The following is a 13,593-nucleotide window of genomic DNA, read 5'->3' as shown; positions in this document are numbered from 1 at the left end:
GTACCACTTAGAATTTTATCCTGGTGTTCACTACGATGTTTTTTCATTATTGTCAAATTGTACAGAACATAAATCTAATAGAATTAAGAGGTCAGTTTTCAGGATTAACAGGATTTCTGTTGTCATTGTTCAATCGCTCACTCGTGTCCAACTCTTTACAACCCCATGGACTGCAGCACCTCAGGCTTCCCGGTCCTTCACCAGCTCCCAGAGTTTCCTTAAACTCATGTCCATAAAGTCGATGATGCCATCTAACCATCTCATCCTCTGTCATCCCCTTCTCCTGCCTTTAATCTTTCCTAGCAACAGGGTCTTTTCATATGAGTCAGTTGTTCATATCAGGAGGCCAAAGTATTAGAGCTTCAGCTTCTACATCAGTTCTTCCAATGAATATTCAGGACTGATTTCCTTTAGGATTGACTGGTTTGATCTCCTTGCAGTCCAAGGGACTCTCAAGAGTCTTCTCCAACACCACAGCTCAAAAGCATCAATTCTTTGGCACTCAGCTTTCTTTATGGTCCAACTCTCACATCCATACATGACCACTGGAAAAACCATATAGCTTTGACTAGATGAAACTTTGTCAGCGAAGTAATGTCTCTGCTTTTTAACATGCTGTCTAGGTTGGTCATAGTTTTTCTTCCGAGGAGCAAGTGTCTTTTAATTTCATGGCTGCACTCACCACATGTAGTGATTTTGGAGCCTAAGAAAATAAAGTCTGTCACCGTTTCCACTGTTTCCCCATCTATTTGCCATGAAGCGATAGGACCAGATGCCATGGTCTTAATTTTCTGATAGTTGAGCTTTAAGCCAACTTTTTCACTCTCCTCTTCCACTTTCATCAAGAGGCTCTTTAGTTCCTCTTCACTTTCTGCCATAGTGTGGTGTCATCTGCATATCTGAGGTTATTGATATTTCTTCCGATAATCTGGATTCTGGCTTATACTTCACACAGAATTTCACATTACGTACTCTGCATATAAATTAAATAAGCAGGGTGACAACATACTGCCTTGATATACTCTTTTCCCAACTTGGAACTAGTCCATTGTTCCACGTCCAGTTCTAACTGTTGCTTCTTGACCTGCATACAGGTTTCTCAGAAGGCATGTAAGGTATTCTGATATTCCCATCTTTTGAAGAATTTTTCCACAGTTTGCTGTGATCCAGCCAGTCAAAGGCTTTAGTATAGCCAATAAAGCAGAAGTAGATGTTTTTCTGGAACTCTCTTGCTTTTTCTATAATCCAACAGATGTCGGCAATTTGATCTCTGGTTCCTTTGGCTTTTCTAAAACTAGCTTGAACATCTGGAGGGTCTCCATTTATCAAAGCCTCACTTGGAGAATTTTGAGCATTACTTTGCTAGCATGTGAGATGAGTGAAATTGTGTGGCAGTTTGAACATTGCCTTTCTTTGAAATTGGAATGAAAACTGACCTTTTCCAGTCCTGTGGCCACTGTTGAGTTTTCCAGATTTGCTGGCCTATTGAGTGCAGCACTTCCACAGCATCATCTTTTAGGATTTGAAATAGCTCAACTGGAATTCCATCACCTCCACTAGCTTTGTTCCTAGTGATGCTTCCTAAGGCCCACTTGACTTTGTATTCCAGGATATCTGGTTCTAGGTAAGTGACCCCACCATCATAGTTATCTGGGTCATTCAGTTCAATTCAGTCTCTCAGTTGTGTCTGACTCTTTGTGACCACATGGCCTGTAGTATGCCAGGCTTCCCTGTCCGTCACCAACTCCGGGAGCTTACTCAAACTCATGTCCATCAAGTTGGACATGAGTTGTGATGCCATCCAACCATCACATCCTCTGGGTCATTAAGATCTTTTTAAGATCTTTTTTTTGTATAGTTCTTCTGTTTATTCTTGCTACCTCTTCTTAATATCTTCTGCTTCTGTTAGATCCATACCATTTCTGTCCTTTATTATTTCCGTCTTTGCATGAAATGTTCCCTTGGTATCTCTAATTTTCTTGAAGAGATCTCTAGTCTTTCCCATTCTATTGTTTTCCTCTATTTCTTTGCATTGATCACTGAGGAAGACTTTCTTATCCCTCCTTGCTATTTTTTGGAACTCTGCTACTTGTAAGGCCTCCTCAGACAACCATTTTGCCTCTTTGCATTTCTTTTTCTTGAGGATGGTCTTGATCTCCACTTCCTGTACAATATCACACAGTTCCTCTGTGTATTCTTGCCACCTCTTCTTAATATCTTCTGCTTCTGTTAGGTTCATACTGTTTTTTGTCCTTTATTGAGCCCATCTTTGCATGAAATATTCCCTTGGTATCTAAAATTTTCTTGTAAAGGATTAAGAATTAAAATTAAGAGGACAGGTTTTAGAATTAATGGGCTTTCTAGAGAAAGGTAAATAAGGTGTTTACAGTGACGTATCTCCATTGGAATTGGAAGCTTTACACATGAAAAAAAAAGTGTTTAGAGTTTCAGGTGTAAGTGAAAAGTAAGAGATCCAAATGACATTTACTTCAAAAATTTGATTTGTTTCATAAAACATACTTATGTTTCATTAAACTTGCCAGATCAATTATTAATATCCTTAATATACAGCAATAAATCCTACTTAATTATAGGATTTTAGGATAGGATCACTATAGGTATGTATAGTTCCTGTAGGAAAGATACATGGTGTCTTCCATTATACATAAAGTAATGCATTCCTTGGGCTGTAAACTGCTCTCAGAATATTTTTCAACTATCTAACATTGTTTGCACACTGATCTTAGATTCAGGTTGACTGGTATATGCTACTGTTCTTTCTTAGGAATTCACCCCCCTCCCATTCAGTATTGTTGAGATTGTATTTTAGAGAAACTTGAAGGCATTTCTCCACCCTACCCTCCTTGCAACCATCCCATTTCTTAACACACAGCAATGTTTCAGAACAGCCTACTGGTCATCATCTTCTGCAGGTGTCCTGCCAAACCAGGAAGCACATTTCAAAGATGGCTTCAGTGATGTTAGCATGATTCTTTCTTGCAATGCAATACTAGTTTACAATCATTTCCTGTCAAACCAAATAAAACCACTCCCAGAAATGTTTAATTAGGATTTCTGTCAGTCAAAGCTATGCAGTAATTTAATGACTTAAATATGTTCACTATTAATAGACCTCCAGTTGTCTGGGAAATCACTGCCAATGACTCAAGCACTCAATAAGGCATTTGAAATACATGATGTGTCTTTCTACTTCCTAATTTATTACAAAAAATGTTTTAACAGACTTTGATGATGAATTTGGATCCGGTTTCTCTTGTGACAAACCAATCTTGTGACTGCCTTCGCTAACTAATAAATTAGTTTTTAAATTTTTGTTAACTTCTTGGACATAGATTACATAACAGATGATAAAAATTTCTCAAGGAATTTTTATGAGAGTCACAGTGTAAAGAATCTTAAGCTTTTTTTTCCCAGAAGAATGTAAACATGCTATAGAGTGAATTACATAGAGACTGAAGAACAGACAGTGCTGTTGCTTCTAGATGTCTTCCTGTGAATGGGAGGTTGGAAGCTGCTTGTGAATATACAGAAGAAAACAAGCTAAAATAACAACAACAAAACCCCTGTACATTTCAAACTTGGAAGCATCAACAGAGTGTGCTGAATTAATCAGGTCCCAAAGCCAAACATTGTTCTTGTAATTCATATGATAACAAAGTTTAGCTTAACGTATAATGCTAACCCTCACCATAATGAGGAAGAATTTCAGAAAAAAACTGTAAAAATACAAACTAGTATTTCCCTGAACCATTGCTACCAGGAGGGATGTTAAATTGTGTAAAATGAAAAGAATCTTAATATGGTTGCATTTATTATTTACAAATTGTACTTCAAGCCAAGAGGGAACTCTTCTCATGAGAAAATGTGGACGATAACCTTCCTCTTTGCTGCAGGGAAGCAGGCAGTTCAGAGAGAGCTGAAAACAGAGCTCATGGAGACAGAGACCTTGGAAACCAGCCATTCCCATGCTAAGATCCCAACTTGGCAACCAGCATTCTCCAGGGCACTTTAAACATTGATAAAAAGTGAGTAATAAACATTTAATATTTGAGGCAAACTAAGCAATTGCATCAACAGAAATGTAAAATCTGAAAGTAGTTTTAAGAGTTCTGGGTGCTAGGAGTTCTCTACATCACTTGTGGGGCACAGACCAGAATCAGAATGAAAGAGGCAGCAGGCCTGGAAAGGGTCTTTCTCTAAATCACAATGGCAAAGAGTTGGCACAATTGATGGTTAAGAGGTAAATGGAGATGGATTCTCCTATCAGAACTATTTGATGTCCATTTGGTTCTCTTTCTAGGGTGTAGAGTCATTCTCAATAAATCTCTTTAAATATTTTCCTATAGTTCTTTGGGTCAGTAAACTAGAACTACCTGCCCTGATGGATCCGAATCTCCAGAAGCTTCACACTGGAAAAAAAAAAAGCACTAATATAAAAAATCATCATCAGATTAGGAGCTCTCACAGAGAAGAAACTATGAGCTGGTTATAGAAAACAGCCAGAAAAAACTGGACTTTAGACTTCTCATGGGGAGAACACAAGATTGCTGCTACTAAAATGAAGACACAAGGTCTTAGGCAGATGCAGTGCTGACTCAAAAGTCTAGATCTTTGTTAATCTATGAAGCCCTTGAAGACGGTGGGTTGGAAAGGTGGGGAGAGAGGTGCTGCAATTCTGGCTCTGATAATTGGAAGACGTATCAGGGAGGTCAGGGGGCAGCTTATTGACAACTAAGAATCTGAATGCCCTTACTGATTAAGCCAGAAACACAAATACAGCCAATGTATTGTCACTCAGTCGCGTCCTTGACTCTTTGCGACCCCGTGTACTATAGCCTGTCAGGCTCCTCTGCCCATGGGGATTCTTCAGTGAAGAAGACGGGAGTGGGTTGCTATGTCCTCCTGCAGGGGATCTTCCCAACCCAGGGATCAAACCCAGGTCTCCCACATTGCAGGTGGATTTATTTTACCATCTGAGCCACCAGGGAAGAAAAATATAGCCAAAGGGATCATTTAATTCACAATATCAAAAAAGACAGCAAATTATGAGTGAAAGCTCAAATGCTCTAGTCACCCAGGCTTTGACTTTGTTTCAAAGTTTAGAAATACTGGGAAGGGAATGAACTAATGTCTAAAATATCGACTGTTTATAATTGTGGAAATTCTAATATTGAGCAGAATCTACAGCTTAACCTATATTTCCCTGACATGCTATATTCTTTACGGATGCAAAAAGAAAGCTATTATAACTGAAAAGAAATTAAAGTATGTATCAACTGCAAATTGGTACTTACCAAGGGCATTGCCAATGAGTGAACAACAAAGGCATTTGCCATCTGCCTCTACTGCGATTGAACTACATGCTACTATAGCTGTTGGCCTTCAATACCCCCTGAGGGAATCCAGAGTGGAGTAAGGCACTCTGTGCCCCAGGGAATCTGGTGGGACAGCTCTTTAGATAGTTGGATGCTTTTAGGAACAGATTTTATTATCTCAACCCTTGCATCTCCTCATACCTAGAGAAGCACTTAATCCCTTCATGGTGACATCAGATCCTCATGATTAACAAAAAGCTTTTAGTAAAATGAGTGCTTCATGACACTGAACTCCCCCTTCACCAAAACCTTATATATTGACCTTCTCCCACTGCCACTTGGGAGCAGTCTCTCAGAGCTCTCTGAGATGCTGACTCCTGGGCTGCAGTCCTCATTTTGCCCCCAAATAAAACTTAACTCACAACTCTCAAGTTGTACATTTTTTTTTCAGTTGACATATGTAAAGGCAAACCAGACAGCATCCATAAGGTAGAAGCGGCCCTGAACGTGAAGTCAGGAGGCCTTTGCTTTGGTGTAATTATCTAAAAAGAGACTGACTGACTCTGATGAAAAGAAAACGAATATAAACCAGTTCTAAGCAGGCTGCTGTGTATATGCCATGCCATTTAATCATCTTAAAACCTCTGTGAGGTACATAAATTACTGCCATTTTATAGCTGAAAAAAGTTCACACCCTATTGTCTATGAATCAATGAAGGGATTTCTCAACGTGTATAATAAGTCATTTTCGGTGAGCAGCAAAGATTTTCATCTAGATCCTACTGTATGACAGGCTCAATATTGTCATTTTCAGATAATTTCTGATACCTTAATTCCCATCTTGATCAGATAATCACTAAAAGATCCAAAGTCAAATGCATTTTGCTTTTTAGGTTGAAGAAAAAAATCTAAACTGGGAATCCTAGATCCCTCAGAGAGTGGCTTCAAACCCACTGTCTTGGTTGTTTGAGTCAGTGATTCTGTGTGTCAGCCAAAAAAAAAAAAAAAAAAAAAAACCCAATAGAATGTTTTAAAATGAGAAAATATGTAAATATCACTTAGGCTATATACAAAGAAAGCTGTTATTAATATTGTGGATCACTTTTTTCCCAGGCAATTAATCGTTGTTCTCAAATGTTAAAAAAAAAAAAAAGAAAGAAATCCATTTCCTATTTCTTTTAATCCTTCCTTGCATGCACATTTGTGAGTACCAGCTACTCACAAGATGTAGCACTTTATGAAAAAGTTGATAAAGGAACAGGAAGGAGACAAAATTGCATTAAAATTGTCCATGTTCTCCAGGAGTTTACAGGATAGTAAGTATACAAGTTGGAGAAAGCAATGGCACCCCACTCCAGTACTCTTGCCTGAAGAATCCTTCATAGACGGAGGAGCCTGGTGGGCTGCAGTCCATGGGGTCGCTAAGAGTTGGACACGACTGAGCAACTTCACTTTCACTTTTCACTTTCATGCATTGAAGAAGGAAATGGTAACCCACGCCAGTGTTCTTGCCTGGAGAATCCCAGGGATGGAGGAGCCTGGTGGGCTGCCATCTATGGGGTCGCACAGAGTCGGACACGGCTGAAATGACTTAGCAACAGCAGAAGCAAGTATACAAAAAACACAAGGCAGAGTATGATGTGCATAAGAAAAGTACAAGGAGGACTCACAGAACTTCAAAGCAAAGAAAGAATAAAAAGCAATCTGGAACAGCATCCTGGAAGGCTTACCATTTGAACCTGGTCTTGTAGAATAAGCAAGACATTGTTAGAAACAGGTGATGGAGTCACCCCATAGGAGGGAAAAAAACATGAGGGACAAACAGCTGGAAGGATGTAAGCCAGGTCCAGGGAAATCTGATGGGAACCTTGTGTGTCTTTAAGAAAGACCCAGGAGGTGCTCACTTTGGCAGCACATAGTCTAAGATTGAAATGATACAGAGATTAGCTTGGCCCCTGCACAGGATGAAATGCAAACTAGTCAAGCATTCCATGTTTTTAGAGCTAGGAATAAAACCAGCATATGACCCGGCAATCCCACCCCTAGGCATATACCCTGAGGAAACCAAAACTGAAAAAGACACATGTATCCCATTGTTCACTGCAGCACTATTTACAATAGCTAGAACATGGAAGGAACCTAGATGTCCATTGCCAATGAATGGATAAAGAAGTTGTGGTACATATACACAATGGAATATTACTCAGCCATACAAAGGAACACATCTGAGTCAGTTCTAATGAGGGGGATGAACCTAGAGCCTATTATACAGAGTGAAGTGAGTCAGAAAAAGAAAGATAAATATCATATTCTAATGCATATATATGGAATCTAGAAGAATGGTACCGAAGAACTTGTTTACAGGGTAGCAATGAAGAAACAGACATAGAGAATAGACTTATGGACATGGGGAGAGGGGAGGAGAGGGTGAGATGTACAGAAAGAGTAACATGGAAACCTACATTACCACGTGTAAATAGATAGCCAACGGGAATTTGCTGTGAGGCTCAGGGAACTCAAACAGGGGCTCTGTATCAACCTAGATGGGTGGGGTGGGGACGGAGATGAGAGAGAAATTCAAAAGGGAGGGGATCTATGTATACCTGTGGCTGATTCATGCTGAGGTTTGACAGAAAACAATAAAATTCTGTAAAGCAATTATCCTTCAATTAAAAAATAAATCAAAAAAAGAAAAAAGAAAGAAAGACCCAGGAGATAAAATTAGGTAAAACCAGAAAGAACAGTTGCCCCATCTTGAACACAGATGTGTGTTCACATACACGCACATGCACCTGTCTATTAAAGCAAGGCTGTGCTAAGGCAAAGCTTCAGCAAGTCATTTCAGAGAAAAACACAAATGCTGTGAAAGTGAATTACGTGATCTTGTATTAGTGCATCCTGGTGGAAGACAAAATCCAGCATGCAGCCTGCACGTGATTCCTTCCATCCCAGCTCTATTCTCACCAGCACTGCATCCTGCGCATCCCTGCCGTCAGGATAGCAGCACCACCTAGTGTGTTCTCATCTTAAGCCCAGAGCTTCTTTTCTGCTTCTAACGCTACTTGCAGAATCACAAAGGTACCAAAACAAACAAATAAACAGAACCTGCCGTCCATTTTCTTACTTTAAAACTTGCAATTTAGTAGATGAAAATTTGCTGGGATTGAAAGCATTCTAAAGAACGCACACATGCACTGCACTGTCTACTTTAACATGGGAAATTTAAATCAGCAGAATAGAAAAGTATAACTGTTTGCACAATACATTGTGTCAAGGATAAAACTATTACCGTTTCTTAGTTTCAGAACTGGACTTACTACAGCAGGGACAATATGGATCCCATCATTTCTTTATCTCTGATGCCCTATAACTGCAAATAAAAACATACATCTAAAATGAAGATGTTTCCTATATAAACACGCACACATATTAGTGGAACAGGAAACTATGCTATAAACAGCAATGGAATTCACAAGAATCTATGCTGAACAATCATGGTAGAGCATAAATTTATCAATGCCAATCAAATAGAAGCATAAAAAAATAAAGTTAGCAATTTCATGATGAATATGTTTATCATATTTTCATTATTACCCTTTTGATGTCATTAAAGGGAACTCAAGCTGAGAATGTTAACATTTAGGATATGTATCCTATAAAAGTAATTGGCATAAAAGACTTTTCATCTATTTTTATTTCCTCTTGACTGTGAAATCATTGGGAAAATGTTCTACTTATGAAAGAAGGAGAAAGATTTGAAAATATTTCCTTGAACACAAAGTGTATAAATGATACATATTTCAGAAATTGAGAATCACAACTGAATAGTTGAAAAGCACTGTAGAGCAGTAGGACCAATGATTAAAAGTTTTATAAATATCTATATTTTATAATTTATAAATATCTTATATAGTTATCTATGTATATATTTATAGATATCTCAATCTTATATATCTATATACTATAGAGACACATATTTTATAGATACAGATATATCTATAATATTTTTAATCATTGGTCTAATTACTTTAAAATTTTCAGCTATTGAATTGAGATTTTCATTTTATTTACATACAATTTTATATTTTATACCTAATTTTATATACAAGTTTATATTTATACAAGTCTTTCACTTGCCTTTTTATGAAACACACTTAAGTTCCTACTTGTATGCATGGTTATACAATATTTATTTATTTATGCAATCCCAGTGGCCTTTAATTTTCTGTCTAGGGTGTCAATGTTATCTGCAGTCAAGCAAAGGTGTCTAGGTTAGTACTGGATGAAAATTGGTCCACAGGGGCCTGGGACTCCACAAATGCCCCATTCCCAGTCCATGTGATCTGTCTTAAAAATCAACTGGAAAAAAAGAAAGAAAATCAGTTGGATTCTAGTGGGTACACCATTTGAGTTTCTCCAAAAGACCTTAAAAGTATAGTCCTTGTTTGCAAGATTTCACAAGGTTTAATGTGGAGTTTGTTCATAAGGGCACTGACTTCAGACTGACCTTCAGAAAAGAGTTGCTTGTTGTAGGAAATTATTGTTATTTTTAAAATGAAGGAGGAGGGAAAGTGGGAGGAGAGTGAGAGACAGTAAGTCAGAATGGGAAAATCAGTGATTTATCTTACTGAGCTCTGAGTTCTCATTTGATGAGTGAAGGACCTTAATCAGGTCATGATTTATTGCTTCACTTCTGTTATTTTATTAATATGTCCAGAGCTATATATCAATTCCTAATCTGTTAGTAATATAGCATGGATTTCACTACCTGGTAAGTAATTTGACCTATATGGAGAATTATTTACATAGGATACAGTTACAATAATTAATAAAATATTTAGAAGTATTTTTTCCAAATGTGTTAAATAAATTTTATTATAAAAAATACCCCATCACTAAGTATCTTCCACAAGTTAGTTACCTTATCCTTTATTTTTAAAGTAAAAATATTATATTAACATCTGTCAGCAAGTATGAAAAGCAGCAAATCAATCAAATTAGACTGAAGGAAAATAGCCCCAAAGAGCTTTATAATCAAAACTGAGAGGGATCCCATTTTTTATCCTAGATAAATTATATGCAGGGACTTGAACTCCAAGAATGCATTCCTAAGAAAAGACAAAAGAGTTCTGATACAGACATTTAGTACAAAATCACACTTAAAATTATCAGTGATCTTCTGATATCCAGAGTTGAAGAGAATGTTATATCTTTTAAGGAAGTTGGCCTTCCTATTTATGTGACAGCAAATGGCTCAGATTCAAAATCGCCTGCAGCTCCTCATTCCAAGGAGCATTTGGCAACTCACAAGCCTGACAGTTTCCAAGTGCATTGTATTATAATGGATCTCTTCAGCCCAATTCGAAGCAAATTTTCCCATGCAAACTTAAATTTCTGCTCTTCACCCTGATCTCATTTTCAGAGAGCAACTGTCTGAGCTGAAATTAATATATCCACTTTCTAAAAGACATTCACTGTGTTATATACATGAAAGTTGCTGAGAATAGATTGTAAACATTCTTACCATCAAAAAAAATGTAATTATATGAGGGGATTAATGTTTTAACTAATGTTGTGGTAACAATGCAGTAACAGATATATGCATCTTATCATCATGTTATATATCTGAAACTTACACAATTTTGTATGTCAATAATATTTCACTAAAGCTGTGGGGGGGGGGAATGACACTCACACATGATAAAACGTAATCTTCCACAGAAATCAATCATGCGAGGGTGCATGATCAGTCGCTCAGGCATGTCCAACTCTGAGTGACTATACGGACTGTAGTCTGCCAGACTCCTCTGTCCATGGGATTCTCCAGGCAAGAATGCTAGAGTGGGTTGCCATGCCCTCCTCCAGGGGATCTTCCTGACTGAGGAAGCAAACCCACAGTTTCTGTGTCTCCTGCATTGCTAATGTTTACCCCTCTGACAGAAATTTATTTTTATCCATATTTCACTTGGTACAAAATTGAACCAATTTCCTAATCGAACTTGGATTAAAGGAGAATGTGGATCAAAGTGGTTAGGTTGAGGTGTTGGAAACACCAAATGATGTAAGCAACTGCACAGCACTTGATAAGAACAAAGATTCATTACTTATTAAAATAAAGATCTCTCCTTTAGGAAACTATACGTTTAACTTCAAAGCTCAGTTTTCATTCCAGTCCCAAAGAAAGGTAATGCCAAAGAATGTTCCAACTACCACACAATTGCACACATCTCACACACCAGCAAATTAATGCTCAAAATTCTGCAAGCCAGACTTTAACAGTACATGAACCATGAATTTCCAGATGTTCAAACTGGATTAAGGAAAGGCAGAAGAACCAGAGATCAAATGGCCAACATCCGCTGGATCATCAAAAAAACTAGAGAGTTCCAGAAAGAAATGTACTTCTCCTTTATTGACTACACCAAAGCCTTTGACTGTGTAGATCACAACAAACTGTGGAAAATTCTTAGATGGGAATACCGGACCACCTTACCTGCCTCCTGAGAAACCTGTATCCAGGTCAAGAAGCAACAGTTAGAACTGGACATGGAAAAATAGACTGGTTCCAAATTGAGAAAGGAGTATGTCAAGGCTGTATATTGTTACTCTGCTTATTTAACTTATATGCAGAATACATCATGTGAAATGCTGGACTGGATGAAGCACAAGCTGGAATCAAGATTATCAGGAGAAATATCAATAACCTCAGATACACAGATGACATCACCCTTATGGCAGAAAGTGAAGAAGAACTAAAGAGCCTCTTGATGAAAGTGAAAGAGGAGAGTGAAAAAGTTGGCTTAAAACTCAACATTCAGAAAACGAAGATCATGGCATCTAGTCCCATCACTTCACGGCAAGTAAAGTGGTGTAAACAATGGAAACAATGGAAATAGCAAGAGATTTTATTTTCTTGAGCTCCAAAATTGCTGCAGATGGTGACTGCAGTCTTGAAATTAAAAGATGCTTGCACCTTGGAAGAAAAGCTATGACCAACCTAGACAGCATACTTAAAAGCAGAGACATTACTTTGCTGACAAAGGTCCGTCTAGTCAAAACTACGTTTTTTCCAGTAGTCATGTATGGATGTGAGAATTGGACTATAAAGAAAGCTGAACACTGAAGAATTGATTCTTTTGAACTGTGGTGTTGAAGAATACTCTTGAGAGTCCCTTGGACTGCAAGGAGATTCAACCAGTCAATCCTAAAGGAAATTGGTCCTGAATATTCATTGGAAGGACTGATGCTGAAGCTGAAACTCCAATACTTTGGACACCTAAAACTGAAGAGCTCATTGGAAAAGACCCTGATGCTGAGAAAGATTGAAAGCGGGACAACAGAGGATGAGATGGTTGGATGGCATCACTGACTCAATGGACATGAGTTTGCGCAAGCTCTGAGAGTTGGTGATGGACAGGGAGGCCTGGCGTGCTGCAGTTGAACATGACTGAGCAACTGAACTGAACTGAACTGATGCCTTTAACTTAGAGATGAACAGGATATGTTCAAATATCCAGATCATTTGACATTTCAAGGTAATTGGCTTTCTGGAAGTAAACATGAATTTTTAAAATAATGTACTGAGCGGTAACTTTCAGTGCGCAACATGCTAGGATTAGAGGTATACCAAAGTGAGTAAAACAAAACTCCTCTCAAATTTTTTTTCATCTCAAACATTTCAAAATACAACACATTTTATAAATTCAACATAAATCTGTAACACATCATTTTAGTGTTTAACAATGTTTAAATATTTTTTATATTTTAAATATTTTACTGAGTTATAAATTATATACAAGAAAGTTCACACATTATACGGTATTTAGGTTGATGACTTTTAACAAGTAACCATATAATTCCTACCCCATTCAAGATAGAAAACATTTTCATCAACAACAGTTTCCCTCATGCCCCCTTGTAGTCAATTCACTTCATCCCCTGTCCCAGGCAACCACTATTCTGATTTGCCTCTATAGTTTTCTCTATTCTAGAATATTATAGAATGAAATCATATCTGCCCTTTTTTCTACCTTTTTGTTTATAATAACATTTTGGGGAAGCAAGAATGAATATATTTCAGAAAAAATCAAAAACATCTAGTTTCTACAATGTATTAATCAGAAAGTCCAGTATTTCATTTAAATAATCAAAAGACAATCAAAGAAACAAAAAATTTTAATTCATAGTGAAGAAAAAAGGTAATTGATAGAAACCAAATTTGAGATGGAAGAGAAAGAACTTGAAGCAATATTATATA

The 13,593-nt window shown here is 37.5% G+C and overlaps 1 non-coding gene across 1 annotated transcript; it reads left to right on the top strand.

The window, feature by feature from the left end:
• Positions 1-7,232: 7,232 nt before the first annotated feature.
• Positions 7,233-7,335, top strand: LOC136143901 (U6 spliceosomal RNA). The gene has a single exon (XR_010658408.1). It is a non-coding gene; the product is annotated as a U6 spliceosomal RNA (small nuclear RNA).
• The last annotated feature ends 6,258 nt before the right edge of the window (positions 7,336-13,593 follow it).

This window comes from Muntiacus reevesi, chromosome 10 (genome assembly GCF_963930625.1).
Source record: "Muntiacus reevesi chromosome 10, mMunRee1.1, whole genome shotgun sequence".
NCBI lineage: Eukaryota > Metazoa > Chordata > Mammalia > Artiodactyla > Cervidae > Muntiacus > Muntiacus reevesi.
This window is presented reverse-complemented; position numbering and strand designations above follow the sequence as displayed.